Below are 17548 nucleotides of genomic sequence, written 5' to 3' on the forward strand. Positions count from 1 at the left end.
GAAATTAAAATGCTTGAGTTACCTAGGTTTAAGGATGGATGAAAGCTCTCTTCTTCATCCCTTCCGGAGGTAGAAGCTTCTTCTTCTTCTTACTCCGAACTTGAAAAGGAGCTCTCCTCCACTTCATCCTTAGATGTTGAGTGGCCCTCAACTTCTAATTCGACACTTCCATGATGTGAGCTACTTGGCTCACTTGACTCCTCTTCATGGCTTGAATTGGAGCTCTCCTCATGAAACTTTGCCAAGTTGTTCCACAACTCCTTGGCATCGTTGTAACCACCTATCTCACACAAGACATCATTCGGTAATGAAACTTCCAGAATATTCGTTACCTCGTCATTGATTCCGGATCGGTGGATTTGATCCTTCGTCCACTTTTTCTTCTCGATAGGTTTTCCTTCTTCATCCATTGGAGGAGCGAAACCTACTTGGACACAACTCCAATTCTCAAGATTAGTCATAAGAAAATATTTCATTCTTACCTTCCAAAACGCGAAGTCGTCGCGATCGTAGAAGGGCGGGGTGACGTCTTCTCCAAAACGATCCATTCTCTAGCTCGTTCTCTCCCGGGTGTTGATCCGACGAAGAGCAACCTCGCTCTGATACCACTTGTTAGGATCGTCGTACTCGGCTAGAGAGGGGGGGTGTGAATAGCCGCCCCAAATTCTTCGCGTTTCTTCCTACGATTAGGGTTGTAAAATACCGTAAAATAGGCGAATATTAATAAGGGATTTTTCTGGAATTTTTGGATATTTTTCGGGAATTTTTCAGAGCTCGTACGGACGAGTTGACGGGGATAAAAATGGGGTCCGGAAAAGCCTGTTTAGGCTACCCCAATTAAACGAGGAAATGTTGATTTGTTTTCTTTATTCCTTTTTCTTTTCTTTTGTTTTTATTTCCTCTTTTTGTTTTATTTTACCCCCGCGTGTCCGAGTTCTTCCCCAACTCCCCCGACGCCGATTTCCTCTCAGCCTCTCCTTGCCCTAACCGGCGCCGGCGCCGACAGTTTCTTCTCCACTGCCGCACCGAAGCCCTCTCCGATCTCCTCACGGCGCCACCTTTTCTCTGCCCTAGCCTCTCCACCGTCGCCCCTCGCCCTCGCAGTGGAGAGCCCTAAGATTCCAGTCGCCGACTAGCCACGTGCCCTAGTTTTGGGTTCACAGCCGTCGACACCGAAGACTCCCTTCTCCTCTCCTTCTCCTGACGCCGAGCAGCGCCGAGCCTAGCCTCCCCGCAGTCCCCAGCGCCGACCACCGCAGTGCCGCGGCCCTTTTTCCTCTTTGGAGCTGTGCGCCGACGCCGACCCTCTTCCGCCGGCCACCAGGTCTGACCCTCAGGCGCCTCCGACTCCATTGATCACCAGGTGCTGTCGCGCAACCGATGGGCCTAGTCGTGCCCTAGTTCTCGCCGCCGCAGCCACCTAGCCTCTGTGCTGTTTGCTGCCACAGAAGAGGTAATGCTTTCAGATTTGGGTGCTTAGTATGGATAGGGAAGATTGCTGATTAGGGTTTCTTTGTTCAGCAGGGAGGTTCTTGGTTGTGGGTTGAGGTAGGGGAAGCTAGGTTGAGGTTAAATTGTAGTGGTGTATTGATATTTTGGTTGAGCCTCAATTTTACATGTGATCCGGGCAGTGTGTAGGGTTTCCAGCAACAGTTACTTCATCCAACGGTAACTTTCCTTGCCTGTGGTGTAACAGGAGCAGCTGAGAAGTAAGGTACGGTGTAGAGTATTTGATATATGCTATAGGTCATGATTTTGATTCAATTATTTTAGATAGATGATCATGTGTAGACTATTTCTTGTGGGAAGAATGATGGTCATATGATTAGGGTTTTGTCCTAATTTAGGATTAGAGATTTTATTTAGCTATTTGGAAGAGTTGCAGCTAAATAAAATATATTTCTACTTATGACACAGGACTTTGACGCGAGACGCGCATCTTGACTACCAGTTTGGACCTTTCTTATTGGAGGCGGGTACTTTTGACTTATTGTCTTTGATATGCTTAGTAATTTAATTAACAAGATGCATTAATTGTGTTTCTTACTTGTTCCGGTTAATCACTGCCCAATACATACTACCTGTTGATTGATTGTTTGTTTACATCTTGTATGGATATGTACCTGATTCCACATGCTCATGGGTAGTGATATAACCATATTTTTACCATGTCAGGACCTACGTTTGATACCTTATATGATCAGATATCTTGATATGATTCATTCGCTTTGGTGCACATTATGATATGTCCAGAGATTGGTTTAGTATATTACCATGTTTAGTGACATGCACCATTCGCATGATTGCATGCTGAGTGATTGATTGCTCCTTTATTGTCGAGCACTTTGCCAGTTTCATCACTGTTCGGTGCTCCGTTGTGACGCTCATGGGTAGCGGGACACAGCGTGGTAGCACGTCAGTTTGACTCTTCCGGTGCTCCGTTGATCCGCTCATGGGTAGTGTGACGCAGCGTGTAGCACGTTAGAGATTCCTCCCCGTCATAGCGTACCGGGAGATGAGAGCATTGCGCTCCCCCATTTATGATTTGGGGTAGGAGTACGTATGTACTCCGACAGCATCCCGTCCACTCGATCACTCATCAGGAGTAGTGTTGCAGAGTGCACGGTTGTCACAGCCCTACCCACTCGGTCCCACTGTTGTTGTGAGTCGGCTGACTGGCGTCAGGGGTGACCATGACATTGGCATCATATGCATGATGCATTTATTGTTTGTGTTTGTGTTTGTTGCACTTATATGCTGCACATTGCTTGGATACCTTGATTGACATGCATACAGGTCTTCTATACCTTTCGGACTGTTTGTCCTTTTACCGGGTCCTGGTTAGTACAGATTCTCTCCTGTCTTCTTCAGTTTGTAGTTACCTTTATCTTTATCAGGAGACTGTACGCATGATTAGTGCTAGGTGTTATTTCTTTACTTTGCATATCAACTGTACCTGCTGAGTATTGGACTCACCCCGCCTCCATTGTTGTTATTTTCAGGTTGATGCTGTCAGGAGGGAGTTCCAGTTGCTAGTCCCCTGCAGACCTCCAGCTATTTGCTATCGTTTGTATTGTTTTTGATTCTCACTTGACTATATTTGGATTTGGATGTTGAATACTTAGATATTATATAATTTGTCTCGTTGATGGATTTGTTTTCGATTTTATACTACTACATTCCTGCCTGGATGACAGAAGAGGTAAGAAAAATCGGATTTGGGCTTTACGAGTGTAGTTGAGTAGGGTTGATTTCGAGTCAGAGTATTACTATGTTGTTTATTTTATTAACTGCGTGGTTGTGACAGCCAGAGGCTGAATACATATATAAACTGCTTGGTGATTGATTTTATTTACTGTTATTATTCCAGCCGCCTGTGGCTGAGGTATATGAGATGTAGAAAAGTTTCAGATTGTCCACCATACAGGGGAGATGCTGCCGAAATTTTCTCGGACAGGGACTCCTCTGGGCGTGTGACAATTTAGTGGTATCAGAGCACAGTATACGATCTTTTGTTTTCGTATTTTTGATGTTTGGGATTACCTGATACCAATTTATTTACTTGGTATCAGAGCGCCAAGTTTGGCGATACTTGTTGGATTTTTGTATTTTGGATTTTTGTGATTTATTTGATACCAATTTATTGGTATCAGGGCAGGTTAAGGATACTTGCTTTTGGTGTTCTGGAGATTTATCGGATACCTGTTGTTCGTATTCTGGATTATTTTTGGGTTAGCCAGGTTTGCGAGTCAAACTGGGCATTTTCAGATTTTCGATATGGTTATGTTTCGGATTTCCGTTTCTGATTTATTGGGATTTCCGGCGATGTTTCTCGTTCGGAGTTTGAGGTCAAAGGTTGGGGACAGGACAGCGACAGAACATCTCCAGACGGCATATAGGTATGATGTTTAATTTTATAGTTTATGACATGTATTAGCATTCTTTATGTAATACCTGTCTGGTTGCTGTAGCACATATTACTTGTAATGAGTTAGCCATTGAGGATGGTTGACCTTAATAGAGATAAAGGATTATAATCTCTGGTGATTTTTCTTATCATACCATCAGTAGTGTTAGCTTCTGTTACTATTATTAGGAGATGGAGGCACATACTAGCCTCTGCTATTGTTAGCTCGGTAGTGGATGATACCTACATATTCCTGTTGACTTAGCCAGGAGAGTTTTATACTCATATCTTTTGGATATTAGGGTACCAGGTACAATGGAAATTGGTCATTGGGGGTTACCATGTTTTGATCATTGTTGAGAATGGTTTGAGGTTGAGGGATATTGTGATATAAGATATTATGATATGTTGATTTCTAATGATTTATGAGAGTAAATGTTATGTGGTTGTCTGATGATTAATTACTAGATATTTGTTTTGATGATCTATTAGTTGATAACTATTTTGATGATTTATATTTGGGTTGTCATTGATGGTGACATAGTGAGTGTCATTTATGATATTCACAGGTTTGATGATTATGGTTGGTGATCAGATTATAAATTGGGTGCTGGAGAGTTTACGGTTGAGTGTACTTATGGATTTTAATAAAATCTGGTTAGTTGTGATTAGTTTAACAGGATGATAAAGTTGATATTTGCTATCTCTGATATTGGACTATGTGGATAAATAATGATTTGATGTTTTGAATACTAACTTGCCCTCATGGGGAGTAGAGATTTATTTATCTGATATAGTGTGGGCTGATGTTTTTGAGGATGAAGATGAGAGTGTCTTGATGTTCCTAAATTCTGACTTTTTCTTTTGGGTCGTACATATTTATACATATGATATTATGTGGTTGGATATACTTTAGATGCTTGTGGAGGATTAAAGTATTCTTGATTAGTTAGTAGATGAATGATTTAGTTTTGTTGGTTGATCAGTAGAGGATTGTCATACTCTATTTTTAGAGGTTTGAACCTTTAGGTTATTTGTGCTTAGTTATGTATCTAGAGCACCTTTGAGTACATGTTTTGTACTGACGTGGGAAGGACTGATTTAGTCAGAAATCATTTTCAGCTTGGATAGTTTATAAAGGATCGATGTATCCTATTCCATGAAGACTTTGACCGTGGACTGTATATATCTGGTGGGATAACTTAGAGGGTGCGTTGGGATATGTGACCCCGCTGATGTAAGGAAGTGTAGAGCTAATTGCTTAACACTTATGGGATACAATCGTTACTAGTGTATACTGGAAGAGTACATTTGGATTTATGATGATAAAATTTTCCCCATTAGATATAGTCTTGGTAGTGTATGACATTGACTTGCAATGTTACACCATGGTGTGTATATCTTTCTTGTTCGATACTAGTTCCTTTGAACCTATAGCAGGGTTGTTATTGGATGGTTAGGCTGCTTTATTTTGGGTTGCTTTTGATTGATGTATTCATGCTTGATACATATGCATGAATTTTGTTTAGATATACCGGTAACCCATGAGTGTTGGTAGCATAAGGTTGGTTTCTTTGATTGAGCTGGTGTGCTGATTTTGCATGTCTATGTTACATGTAATTATGATTGTTATGTGTTGTAGGAGTCATGTGGTAGACTGTCCATTTGCAAGTAGTATAGTTATCCATGTTCTGATATGGTTTGAAGTTTCCTTGTGGATCATAGCTATGTAGTTCGGTGTATGTATCTGGATGTATTATTGAAGATATCTTGTTGATTAAATCCGAGATGTAGTATAAGTACATCGGTGGTGTTTTGATGGAGGCATTTTGTCGATTTAATCTGAGTTGTGATATGTACATATGTGTTTGGTGTGGTATCTGAGGCATCTTTTTGATTATGTTTGATATGTGAGTGCACCTGGGTTTAGTATGCTTTATTGAAAGTATATGTTGGTTATACTCTTGGCATAGGTGTATATATGCCATGTGATGTTGTTTGAGGTGTATTTTCGATTATACCTATATTGATTTTGCACACGTGTTCGGTATGTATTGTTAGAGGTATCATACTGAATATACCTGAGTTGTATGTTTGGTGTATAATAATTGGAGGATTTTGTTGATCATACATATGTTGTGTGAGCATGTGTGCTAGGTGTATACATTGGTAGTAGTATGATGATTCTACTTATACTGAATGCAGAATGTGGAGTGACTGCATTATGTTATTTGTTGAATTAACCCATCAACTAATTTTCCTATCAGTGGATGACCTACTAGGATGCTGATAGAGTTGATGATGGATTTGATTAGTTACTAGGTTGTTATATCCTAGGCTAACCACAGCGAATTGTGGTAGAGAGATCTTGTACAGTCTCTAGTTGGATAGTTAGGTGCCTTGGGGTACTTAAGTATTGTTTTGTGGTGGAGCGTTGCTCCCACATATCACGGATTGCTGGTAGCGGAGCATTGCTCCTATATTTAATGCAGATACATATTTCAGATTATTTGTGGTGGAGTGTTGCTCCCACATATTGAGGATTTCTTGTGGTAGAGCGTTGCTCCCACATATGTGGTGTTTCCTGTGATGGAGCGTTGCTCTCACCCTGGAGGATTTATTCTTTGGTGATTTATGTTATTGATGATCAAATTTTTCGATCTATTACCGGAGATCTTATGGATAGGAATGTCTGTGATACGGACATTATGTGTATTGGTTTTTGCCATATAGGCTTACAGTGCCTTAGATGTTTTCAGGGACTCGATGATCCTGGTATGTCGAGGATGTTTGGATAGGTGTCCATTATCTTTGTCGACGATGTTGTGATCTATTACGGATCCGAGGTGAGTCACGTACACTACCTTTGCATAGATCTAGAGATGATTCGACAAGAACATCTATATGTGATTTTTAGTAGTGCTGGTTTGGATTGTCTTTTGTTATGATGTTTGGGACACACGGTCACCAGTAGGAGTGTACCGTGGTTCCACAGGAGATCGATGTTGTTATCGTTGGGAGTAGACGGAGTCTATAGAAGAGGCTTGTAACTTCCTTTGTTTGGCTTGATATTTCCAGAGATACGTTGAGGGTTTCTCACGGATTGCCATGCTACTTTCACGCGTGACCATGAAAGGCGTGAAGTTTACTTGGACTGAGGATTGTAAGACCAGCTTCTAGGAGCTGAAGCGGAGACTAGGGTCGGCTTTGATTTTTGGTTTTTACCTTCGGAAGAGGACGAATTTGTCCTCTACACCGACGCGTCTCTACAGGGTATGAGTGCTGTTCTGAGGTAGCACGGTAGAGTATTCTTATATGCTTCTCGATAGTTGAGGGAGCCTGAGAAGAAAATACTCAGTTCATGATCTGGAGTTGGCCGCTATTATTTTTGCCCTGAAGATTTGGCGGCAGTACCTGTATGATATTACATTGAGATTCTCACTGACCATCGGAGTCTCAAATATCTGTTCACTCAGAAGGAACTTAATCTTTGACCGAGGACATAGATGGAGTTCCTGAAGGATTATGATTGTACCATTAGCTATCATCGGGGAAAAGCTAATGTAGTTGTCGATGCACTTAGCTAGAAGTCCAGAGGGACTTTAGCTTGCCACCGAGTTATGGTCACAGACTTGATTCAGGGTTTCTCCGAGTTAGACATTGAGGAGCAGGGACAGACAGAGCAGGATATTCTTGTTACGATGGTTGCTCAGTCGTCGATCAGGAAAAGAATCCGAGAGACCCAGTTGTTGAGACCTCATGGAGCTCAACGTGAGGCAAAGTGGTCCATATTATCAGCAGAGGATGTCAGAGGCATAAGACTGCCAGAAGTGTTATGCTGACCGGAGTCGGAGACCCTTAGAGTTCTCCATTTGCGACCAGGTATTTCTGCGAGTTTCACCCACGAAAGGGGTGAAGAGATTGGCCTCAGAGGTAAGGTAGCTTCGCGATACGTTGGATCTTTCCAGATCTCGGAAAGGATTGGAGCAGTAGCTTATCGGTTGGCACTATTGACGTCCTTGTCAGGCGTTTACGCCGTATTCCACGTATTTACGCTGAGGAGATACGTACCTGATCTGATACATGTGTTGATAGATAATCTCAGTTCTCCTTTCAGCCTGACGTCACTTACGAGGAGGTTCCGGTACTGATTCTCGACCAGAAGGAGCGTCAGTTGCGGAATAAGACTATCCGGCTGGTTAAAGTCGGATAGCAGCATCATTCGGATGAGGAGGCTACTTGGGAGCTCGAGGATAATATCCAAGCTCGATATCCCCATCTTTTCACTTGAGGTTTGTGATTTGTTTACCGTTCAGCATTTATGCTTTATATCTGTTGTTGATACTTGCTGATGGTAGATAATGAAATTTGGGGACCAAATTTTTATTAGTGGGGGAGAATGTAAAATACCGGAAAATAGGCGAATATTAATAAGGGATTTTTCCGGAATTTTTGGATATTTTTCGGGAATTTTTCAGAGCTCGTACAGACAAGTTGACGGGGATAAAAATGGGGTCCGGAAAAGCCTGTTTAGGCTACCCCAATTAAACGAGGAAATGTTGATTTTTTTTCTTTATTCCTTTTTCTTTTCTTTTGTTTTTATTTCCTCTTTTTGTTTTATTTTACCCCCGCGTGTCCGAGTTCTTCCCCAACTCCCCCGACGCCGATTTCCTCTCAGCCTCTCCTTGCCCTAACCGGCGCCGGCGCCGACAGTTTCTTCTCCACTGCCGCACCGACGCCCTCTCCGATCTCCTCACGGCGCCACCTTTTCTCTGCCCTAGCCTCTCCACCGTCGCCCCTCGCCCTCGCAGTGGAGAGCCCTAAGATTCCAGTCACCGACTAGCCACGTGCCCTAGTTTTGGGTTCACAGCCGTCGACACCGAAGACTCCCTTCTCCTCTCCTTCTCCTGACGCCGAGCAGCGCCGAGCCTAGCCTCCCCGCAGTCCCCAGCGTCGACCACCGCAGTGCCGCGGCCCTTTTTCCTCTTTGGAGCTGTGCGCCGACGCCGACCCTCTTCCGCCGGCCACCAGGTCCGACCCTCAGGCGCCTCCGACTCCATTGATCACCAGGTGCTATCGCGCAACCGATGGGCCTAGTCGTGCCCTAGTTCTCGCCGCCGCAGCCACCTAGCCTCTGTGCTGTTTGCTGCCACAGAAGAGGTAATGCTTTCAGATTTGGGTGCTTAGTATGGATAGGGAAGATTGCTGATTAGGGTTTCTTTGTTCAGCAGGGAGGTTCTTGGTTGTGGGTTGAGGTAGGGGAAGCTAGGTTGAGGTTAAATTGTAGTGGTGTATTGATATTTTGGTTGAGCCTCAATTTTACATGTGATCCGGGCAGTGTGTAGGGTTTCCAGCAACAGTTACTTCATCCAACGGTAACTTTCCTTGCCTGTGGTGTAACAGGAGCAGCTGAGAAGTAAGGTACGGTGTAGAGTATTTGATATATGCTATAGGTCATGATTTTGATTCAATTATTTTAGATAGATGATCATGTGTAGACTATTTCTTGTGGGAAGAATGATGGTCATATGATTAGGGTTTTGTCCTAATTTAGGATTAGAGATTTTATTTAGCTATTTGGAAGAGTTGCAGCTAAATAAAATATATTTCTACTTATGACACAGGACTTTGACGCGAGACGCGCATCTTGACTACCAGTTTGGACCTTTCTTATTGGAGGCGGGTACTTTTGACTTATTGTCTTTGATATGCTTAGTAATTAAATTAACAAGATGCATTAATTGTGTTTCTTACTTGTTCCGGTTAATCACTGCCCAATACATGCTACCTGTTGATTGATTGTTTGTTTACATCTTGTATGGATATGTACCTGATTCCACATGCTCATGGGTAGTGATATAACCATATTTTTACCATGTCAGGACATACGTTTGATACCTTATATGATCAGATATCTTGATATGATTCATTCGCTTTGGTGCACATTATGATATGTCCAGAGATTGGTTTAGTATATTACCATGTTTAGTGACATGCACCATTCGCATGATTGCATGCTGAGTGATTGATTGCTCCTTTATTGTCGAGTACTTGGCCAGTTTCATCACTGTTCGGTGCTCCGTTGTGACGCTCATGGGTAGCGGGACACAGTGTGGTAGCACGTCAGTTTGACTCTTCCGGTGCTCCGTTGATCCGCTCATGGGTAGTGTGACGCAGTGTGTAGCACGTTAGAGATTCCTCTCCGTCATAGCGTACCGGGAGATGAGAGCATTGCGCTCCCCCATTTATGACTTGGGGTAGGAGTACGTATGTACTCCGACAGCATCCCGTCCACTCGATCACTCATCAGGAGTAGTGTTGCAGAGTGCACGGTTGTCACAGCCCTACCCACTCGGTCCCACTGTTGTTGTGACTGGCGTCAGGGGTGACCATGACATTGGCATCATATGCATGATGCATTTATTGTTTGTGTTTGTGTTTGTTGCACTTATATGCTGCACATTGCTTGGATACCTTGATTGACATGCATACAGGTCTTCTATACCTTTCGGACTGTTTGTCCTTTTACCGCGTCCTGGTTAGTACAGATTTTCTCCTGTCTTCTTCAGTTTGTAGTTACCTTTATCTTTATCAGGAGACTGTACGCATGATTAGTGCTAGGTGTTATTTCTTTACTTTGCATATCAACTGTACCTGCTGAGTATTGGACTCACCCCGCCTCCATTGTTGTTATTTTCAGGTTGATGCTGTCAGGAGGGAGTTCCAGTTGCTAGTCCACTGCAGACCTCCAGCTATTTGCTATCGTTTGTATTGTTTTTGATTCTCACTTGACTATATTTGGATTTGGATGTTGAATACTTAGATATTATATAATTTGTCTCGTTGATGGATTTGTTTTCGATTTTATACTACTACATTCCTGCCTGGACGACAGAAGAGGTAAGAAAAATCGGATTTGGGCTTTACGAGTGTAGTTGAGTAGGGTTGATTTCGAGTCAGAGTATTACTATGTTGTTTATTTTATTAACTGCGTGGTTGTGACAGCCAGAGGCTGAATACATATATAAACTGCGTGGTGATTGATTTTATTTACTGTTATTATTCCAGCCGCCTGTGGCTGAGGTATATGAGATGTAGAAAAGTTTCAGATTGTCCACCATACAGGGGAGATGCTGCCGAAATTTTCTCGGACAGGGACTCCTCTGGGGGCGTGACAAGGGTTAGCGCAGCGGAAATGAAACCATAGAAACGAAAAGGAAAAAGACAAACCTCAAACTCGATGGATGTAACGAGGTTCGGAGGTGATACTCCTACTCCTCGGCGTGTTCGTAAGGTGGACGAGCCCTATCAATCCGTCGGTGGATGAGTCCCTGGAGAACCGGCTAATAAATACTCCTTGTGGGTGGAGAAACCTCGCCACAATAGCTTGCAACAGCAATATGGAAATACAAAGAAGAGCAAGAACAAAATACACAATGAATGTACAAATACTCGCTTGCCTTCTCGTCGATTGAAGTCCCGGATGAAGCACCAACTTCACGGATGAATGCCAACAAGCAACTCAGTCAAAGAAGCTCACACGAAGCTTCGGAGCTCAGCAAAGCTCAAGAGCACAGCTTTCAGAAGAACAGCAGCTCAGTTCAGAGGAGGAAGAAGAAGAAAGAAGTTGCAGCCCTCGATCTCCTTTTATAACCTCTGATATCCTGAGCCGACCTGCGAACCTGCAAGCAAAAAGGCCAGAACACAGAAGCCCAAAATAACCTAGCCGTTGAGTCACAACGGCTAGTCCTGGACCGATCAGGCTCCACCCTGATCGGTCCAGGGTTCTTCTGATCGGTCATGGAGACCGATCAGGCTCTATGCTGATCGGTCCCCAGACCGATTAGAATGCTTTCACAGAGAGTTTCCCAACTCTCTGTGCGTACCCTGATCGGTCCCGGGGACCGATCAGGCTTCCTGCTGATCGGTCCCCAGACCGATCAGTAAGCTCACAAAGGCACACTGATCGCTTTCTGATCGGTCTCCAGACCGATCAGGAAATCACAGTATCAGTGGATCGGTCACCAGACCGATCCAGGTCTTGGTTTTTGCCCAAACCAAGTCCAAACCAATATCCGGTCAACCTTGACCTCTTGGTACATCATGCTTAGCATCCGATCACTCCCTTGACCTGCTAAGACTCCCCACCAAGTGTCTGGTCAATCCCTTTGACCCACTTGGACTTTTCTCTTCGTGTCAAGTATCCGGTCACTCCCTTGACCTACTTGACCTTCTCAACACCAGATGTCCGATCACCCTTGATCCATCTGGATTTTCCCTTGCCTGGCTTCACTCACTAGGACTTTCACCTAGCTTCACTCACTAGGATTTTCACCTAGCTTCACTCACCAGGATTTCCAATCTGCCCGGCTTCACTCACCAGGACTTTCTCCAACTGCCTGGCTTCACTCACCAGGACTTTCACTTTCACCTAGCTTCACTCACTAGGATTTTCACCTGGCTTCACTCACCAGGATTTCCCGACTGCCTGGCTTCACTCACCAGGACTTTCCGAACTGCCTGGCTTCACTCACCAGGACTTTCCGAACTACCTAGTTTCACTCACCAGGACTTTCCGAACTGCCTGGCTTTACTCACCAGGACTTTCTGAACTGCCTGGTTTCACTCACCAGAACTTTCCGAACTGCCTAACATCCCAGTTAGGACTTCCCAGTCAAGTATCCGGTCAACCTTGACCTACTTGACTCTTCTTCATCCAACCTGATCAGACCCTGATCAGTATCTCTTCGCATGGGCAACTGCACCTGCATTGTCCATGTCTACATGTCTTTCTGTATTGTCAAACATCGAAACTATGACCAAGGTTTACGCTTGGTCAACTAGGTCAACCTTGACCTACTGGAAATTGCACCAACAATTGGAACGGTTCACCTTGGGCTCCAAGAATCTGGATCTGATTCTTGGAAAACAGCGAGCCGTTTACAACAAAACTGGACTTGGATTTAAAACTAAAATAAAATATAAATCATATTTATCGCTAGTTAATAGAAATAATAGAAAAATTATCCAAGCATGGGTGCCAAAATCCAACTTGGTTAATCAAGTTGGAACTGGTCACTATTGGGTCCCCAAGGATCAAGTCTATTACCTTGATAGACCATATCGAGGCTATGATCCAGGGGAGCTAATAGAAAAACAATATTAAGAACATAATTCAAATTAATATTCAAATTAAATTTAAATTAAAAATTAAATTCAAAATTCAATTAAAAATTTGAAATTAAATTAAAAACTCAAAATTTTAAATTCAATTCGAAATTAATTCAAAATTAAAAGTAAATTTCAACTTAAGTTAAATAAAAATAGAAGGAGGATCCAGAATAACTGGCGCCCCCAAATTAATCTACCCGACAGGGTAACCGAACTTTACATACCCGGGAGGGTAAATAGGGTTAGATTAAAATGGGCTAGGTTTAACTTGACCCACGGTAATGGTGAAGTATTGGATGATAGTACGTTGGGGAAACTTAGTCATCGCATGTCTAGGAAGATATGGCTTCGACCTGGTGCATTTGGCTAAGTGGAACTGACCGAAGCTACCCTTTATGGATCCTAACTAGTTAGACCAAGGTTTTGTACTAAGTTCAGTGGGTAGGACTATTTGAAAAACCTCGAAGGCATGGTTACTTTAATAATGTCCTTGTGACTCACCATAGCCCAGAAGTTTATCCAAAGAATGCCTACTTGTTGAACCCAAAGCTCAACCTTAATTTAACACAAAGTTAAACTAAACCTTTAAATTGAACCTCAATTCATCTCACAACAATCGTAGGATTACCTGATTGAAAATTTAGATCAGGTGAGATGACTAAGGAATTTAAAATTCAAATTCAGAATTAAACTCGTAACTATAATTAATTCAAAATTAGATTAAGAATAAATATTATTTTTCAAATAAAACTAAATTTCATTATTTGAAAAATCTTTTCAAAATTATTTGAAAAATCTTTTCAAAATTATTTGAAAAATCTTTCAAAATCATTTTAAAAATCATTTCAAAACTTAATTTTAAAAATCATTTGAAAAATCTTTTAAAAATTATTTGAAAAATTATTTTAAAAATCTTTTAAACCTTAATTTCAAAATTATTTGAAAAATCTTTTAAAAATCATTTTAAAAATCTTTTAAAACATAATTTTAAAATTATTTGAAAAATCTTTTAAAAATCATTTGAAAAATCTTTTAAAAATCTTTTTAATAAACTTTTAAACCTTAATTTCAAAATTATTTGAAAAATATTTTTAAAAATCTTTTAAACCTTAATTTCAAAATTATTTGAAAAATCTTTTTAAAAATCTTTTAAACCTTAATTTCAAAATTATTTGAAAAATATTTTTAAAAATCTTTTAAACCTTAATTTCAAAATTATTTGAAAAATCTTTAAAAATCATTTTAAAAACCTTTTAACCTTAATTTCAAAATTATTTGAAAAATCTTTTAAAAATCATTTTAAAAATCCTTTAAAACTTAATTTCAAAATTATTTGATAAATATTTTAAAAATCATTTTTAAAATGTTTTAGACCATAATTACAAAATTATTTTTAAAATCATTTTTAAAAATCTTTTAAACCTTAATTTCAAAATTATTTGAAAAATCTTTCAAAATCATTTTAAAAATCTTTTAAACCTTAATTTCAAAATTATTTGAAAAATATTTTAAAAATCTTTTAAAATTTAATTTCAAAATTATTTGAAAAATCATTTAAAAATCATTTTAAAAATCTTTTAAAAATCTTTTAAACCTTAATTTCAAAATTATTTGAAAAATCTTTTAAAAATCTTTTAAACCTTAATTTCAAAATTATTTGAAAAATCTTTTTTATAATCTTCTAAACCTTAATTTCAAAAATATTTGAAAAATATTTTAAAAATATTTTTAAAAATCATTTAAACCATAATTTCAAAATTATTTGAAAAATCTTTTAAAAATCTTTTTAAAAATATTTTAAACCTTAATTTCATAATTATTTGAAAAATCTTTTTAGAAATCTTTTAAACCTTAATTTCAAAATTATTTGAAAAATCTTTTAAACCTTAATTTCAAAATTATTAGAAAAATCTTTAAAAATCTTTTTAAAAATCTTTTAAACCTTAATTTCAAAATTATTGGAAAAATTTTAAAAATCATTTTAAAAATCTTTTAAACCTTAATTTCAAAATTATTTGAAAAATCTTTTAAACCTTAATTTCAAAATTATTTGAAAAATCTTTTAAAAATCATTTTAAAAATCTTTTAAAACTTAATTTGAAAATTATTTGAAAAATCTTTTAAAAATCATTTGAAAAATCTTTTAAAAAACTTAATTATTTGAAAAATCGTTTAAAAATCTTTTTAAAAATCTTTTAAACCTTAATTTCAAAATTATTTGAAAAATCTTTTTAAAAATCTTTTAAACCTTAATTTCAAAATTATTTGAAAAATCTTTAAAAATCATTTTAAAAATCTTTCAAAACTTAATTTCAAAATTATTTGAAATTTTTTTTAAAAATCATTTGAAAAATCTTTTAAACCTTAATTTCAAAATTATTTGAAAAATCTTTTAAAAATCATTTTTAAAAATCTTTTAAACCTTAATTTCAAAATTATTTGAAAAATCTTTCAAAATCATTTTTAAAAATCTTTTAGACCTTAGTTTCAAAATTATGTAAAAAATTTTTCAAAATCATTTTAAAAATCTTTTAAACCTTAAATTCAAAATTATTTTAAAAATCATTTTTAAAAATTTTTTAAACCTTAATTTCAAAATTATTTGAAAAATCTTTTAAAATTATTTTAAAAATCTTTTAAACCTTAATTTCAAAATTATTTGAAAAATATTTTAAAAATAATTTTAAAAATCTTTTAAAACTTAATTTCAATATTATTTGAAAAATATTTCAAAAATCATTTTAAAAATCTTTTAAAAATCATTTTAAATATCTTTTAAACCTTAATTTCAAAATCATTTGAAAAATCTTTTTAAAATCTTTTAAACCTTAATTTTAAAATTATTTGAAAAATATTTTCAAAATCATTTTTACAAATCTTTAAAACCTTAATTTCAAAATTATTTGAAAAATCTTTTAAAAATCTTTTAAACCTTAATTTCAGAATTATTTGAAAAATCTTTTAAAAATCATTTTAAAAATATTTTAAACCTTAATTTCAAAATTATTTGAAAAATCTTTTAAAAGTCATTTGAAAAATCTTTCAAAAATCTTTTAAACCTTAATTTCAAAATTATTTGAAAAATCTTTTAAAAATCTTTTTAAAAATCTTTTAAACCTTAATTTCAAAATTATTTGAAAAATCTTTTTAAAAATCTTTGAAACCTTAATTTCAAAATTATTTGAAAAATCTTTAAAAATCATTTTAAAAATCTTTTAAACCTTAATTTCAAAATTTTTGAAAAATCTTTTAAAAATCATTTTAAAAATCTTTTAAACCTTAATTTCAAAATTATTTGAAAAATCATTCAGAATCTTTTTAAAAATCTTTTAAACCTTAATTTCTAAATTATTTGAAAAATCTTTTTAAAAATCTTTTAAACCTTAATTTGAAAATTATTTGAAAAATCTTTTTAAAAATCTTTTAAACCTTAATTTGAAAATTATTTGAAAAATCTTTTTAAAAATCTTTTAAACCTTAATTTGAAAATTATTTGAAAAATCTTTTTAAAAATCTTTTAAGCCTTAATTTCAAAATTATTTGAAAAATATTTCAAAATCTTTTTAATGATCTTTTAAACCTTAATTTCAAAATTTTTGAAAAATCTTTTTAAAAATCTTTTAAACCTTAATTTCAAAATTATTTGAAAAATCTTTCAAAATCATTTTAAAAATCTTTAAACTTTAGGGCTCTGATACCTGATCAACACCAATTAAATAATTTGATTGTTATTTAACTTGACTTAGGCTTGGACTTAAGGACCAACTGAATAAATAACCTAAATTTTAGCTACTCTCTCTCTTCAACCTAAAAATTAACAAGTTCTTTTTCAAAATTTATTTTATTCAAAATTAAGATAAGTCCCTTTTTTCACTTAAGCTATATTTTTAAAATTTAATGTTTGCAAAAGGCTTAGCTAATTGACTCATATAGCAACTTTCAAACTTAGCCATCTTTATGAATTCTTGCTGAGTTACCTATTAGATTCATTCTATACTTAGCTAAAAGTATTAAAAGCATATTCCTTGCAAAATTTAACTCATGGCTTTCAAAAATTTTTTTGCCAAGTAAAAAGAGCCTTCAAAATAATTTGCCTCCAAAATTCATTAAAATCTAGCTAAGTTTTTCTAAACTTAGTTACATATTTTTTTCTCTTTCCCTCTAAAACCAACTAAGTTTACAAAGAGGCTAAAGTCATCCTTCAAGTCATCCATAAATTAGCCTTTTTAACTTAGTAGAAAAATAACTAACAAATTTTTCAATTACTAACTAAGTGTTTCACAAGCATTTTTTCAAAGACTAAAACTATTTTTTCTAAAAACTTAAAACATGCTTTCCAACTGGCTTATTCTTTGATATATGGCAAAGGGGGAGAGTAGGAAATTTAAAATCAAAAGTAAAAAGTGTTTTATTAAGGGGGAGAGAGTAGGTAATTCAAAAGTCAAAAGTAAAAATTCAAAAATGCTACCC

At 37.1% G+C, this 17548-nt stretch overlaps 2 long non-coding RNA genes across 2 annotated transcripts; both read left to right on the forward strand.

Annotated features, from left to right (window-relative positions):
* The first annotated feature begins 1403 nt into the window (after window positions 1-1403).
* On the forward strand, window positions 1404-1964 carry LOC122000146. Its single transcript, XR_006116974.1, has 4 exons — window positions 1404-1453; window positions 1525-1548; window positions 1632-1714; window positions 1918-1964. It is a non-coding gene; the product is annotated as an uncharacterized LOC122000146 (long non-coding RNA).
* A 7053-nt stretch (window positions 1965-9017) lies between these two features.
* On the forward strand, window positions 9018-9578 carry LOC122000147. The gene is made up of 4 exons (XR_006116975.1): window positions 9018-9067; window positions 9139-9162; window positions 9246-9328; window positions 9532-9578. It is a non-coding gene; the product is annotated as an uncharacterized LOC122000147 (long non-coding RNA).
* The last annotated feature ends 7970 nt before the right edge of the window (window positions 9579-17548 follow it).

The sequence above is a fragment of the Zingiber officinale genome, chromosome 7A (genome assembly GCF_018446385.1).
Source record: "Zingiber officinale cultivar Zhangliang chromosome 7A, Zo_v1.1, whole genome shotgun sequence".
NCBI lineage: Eukaryota > Viridiplantae > Streptophyta > Magnoliopsida > Zingiberales > Zingiberaceae > Zingiber > Zingiber officinale.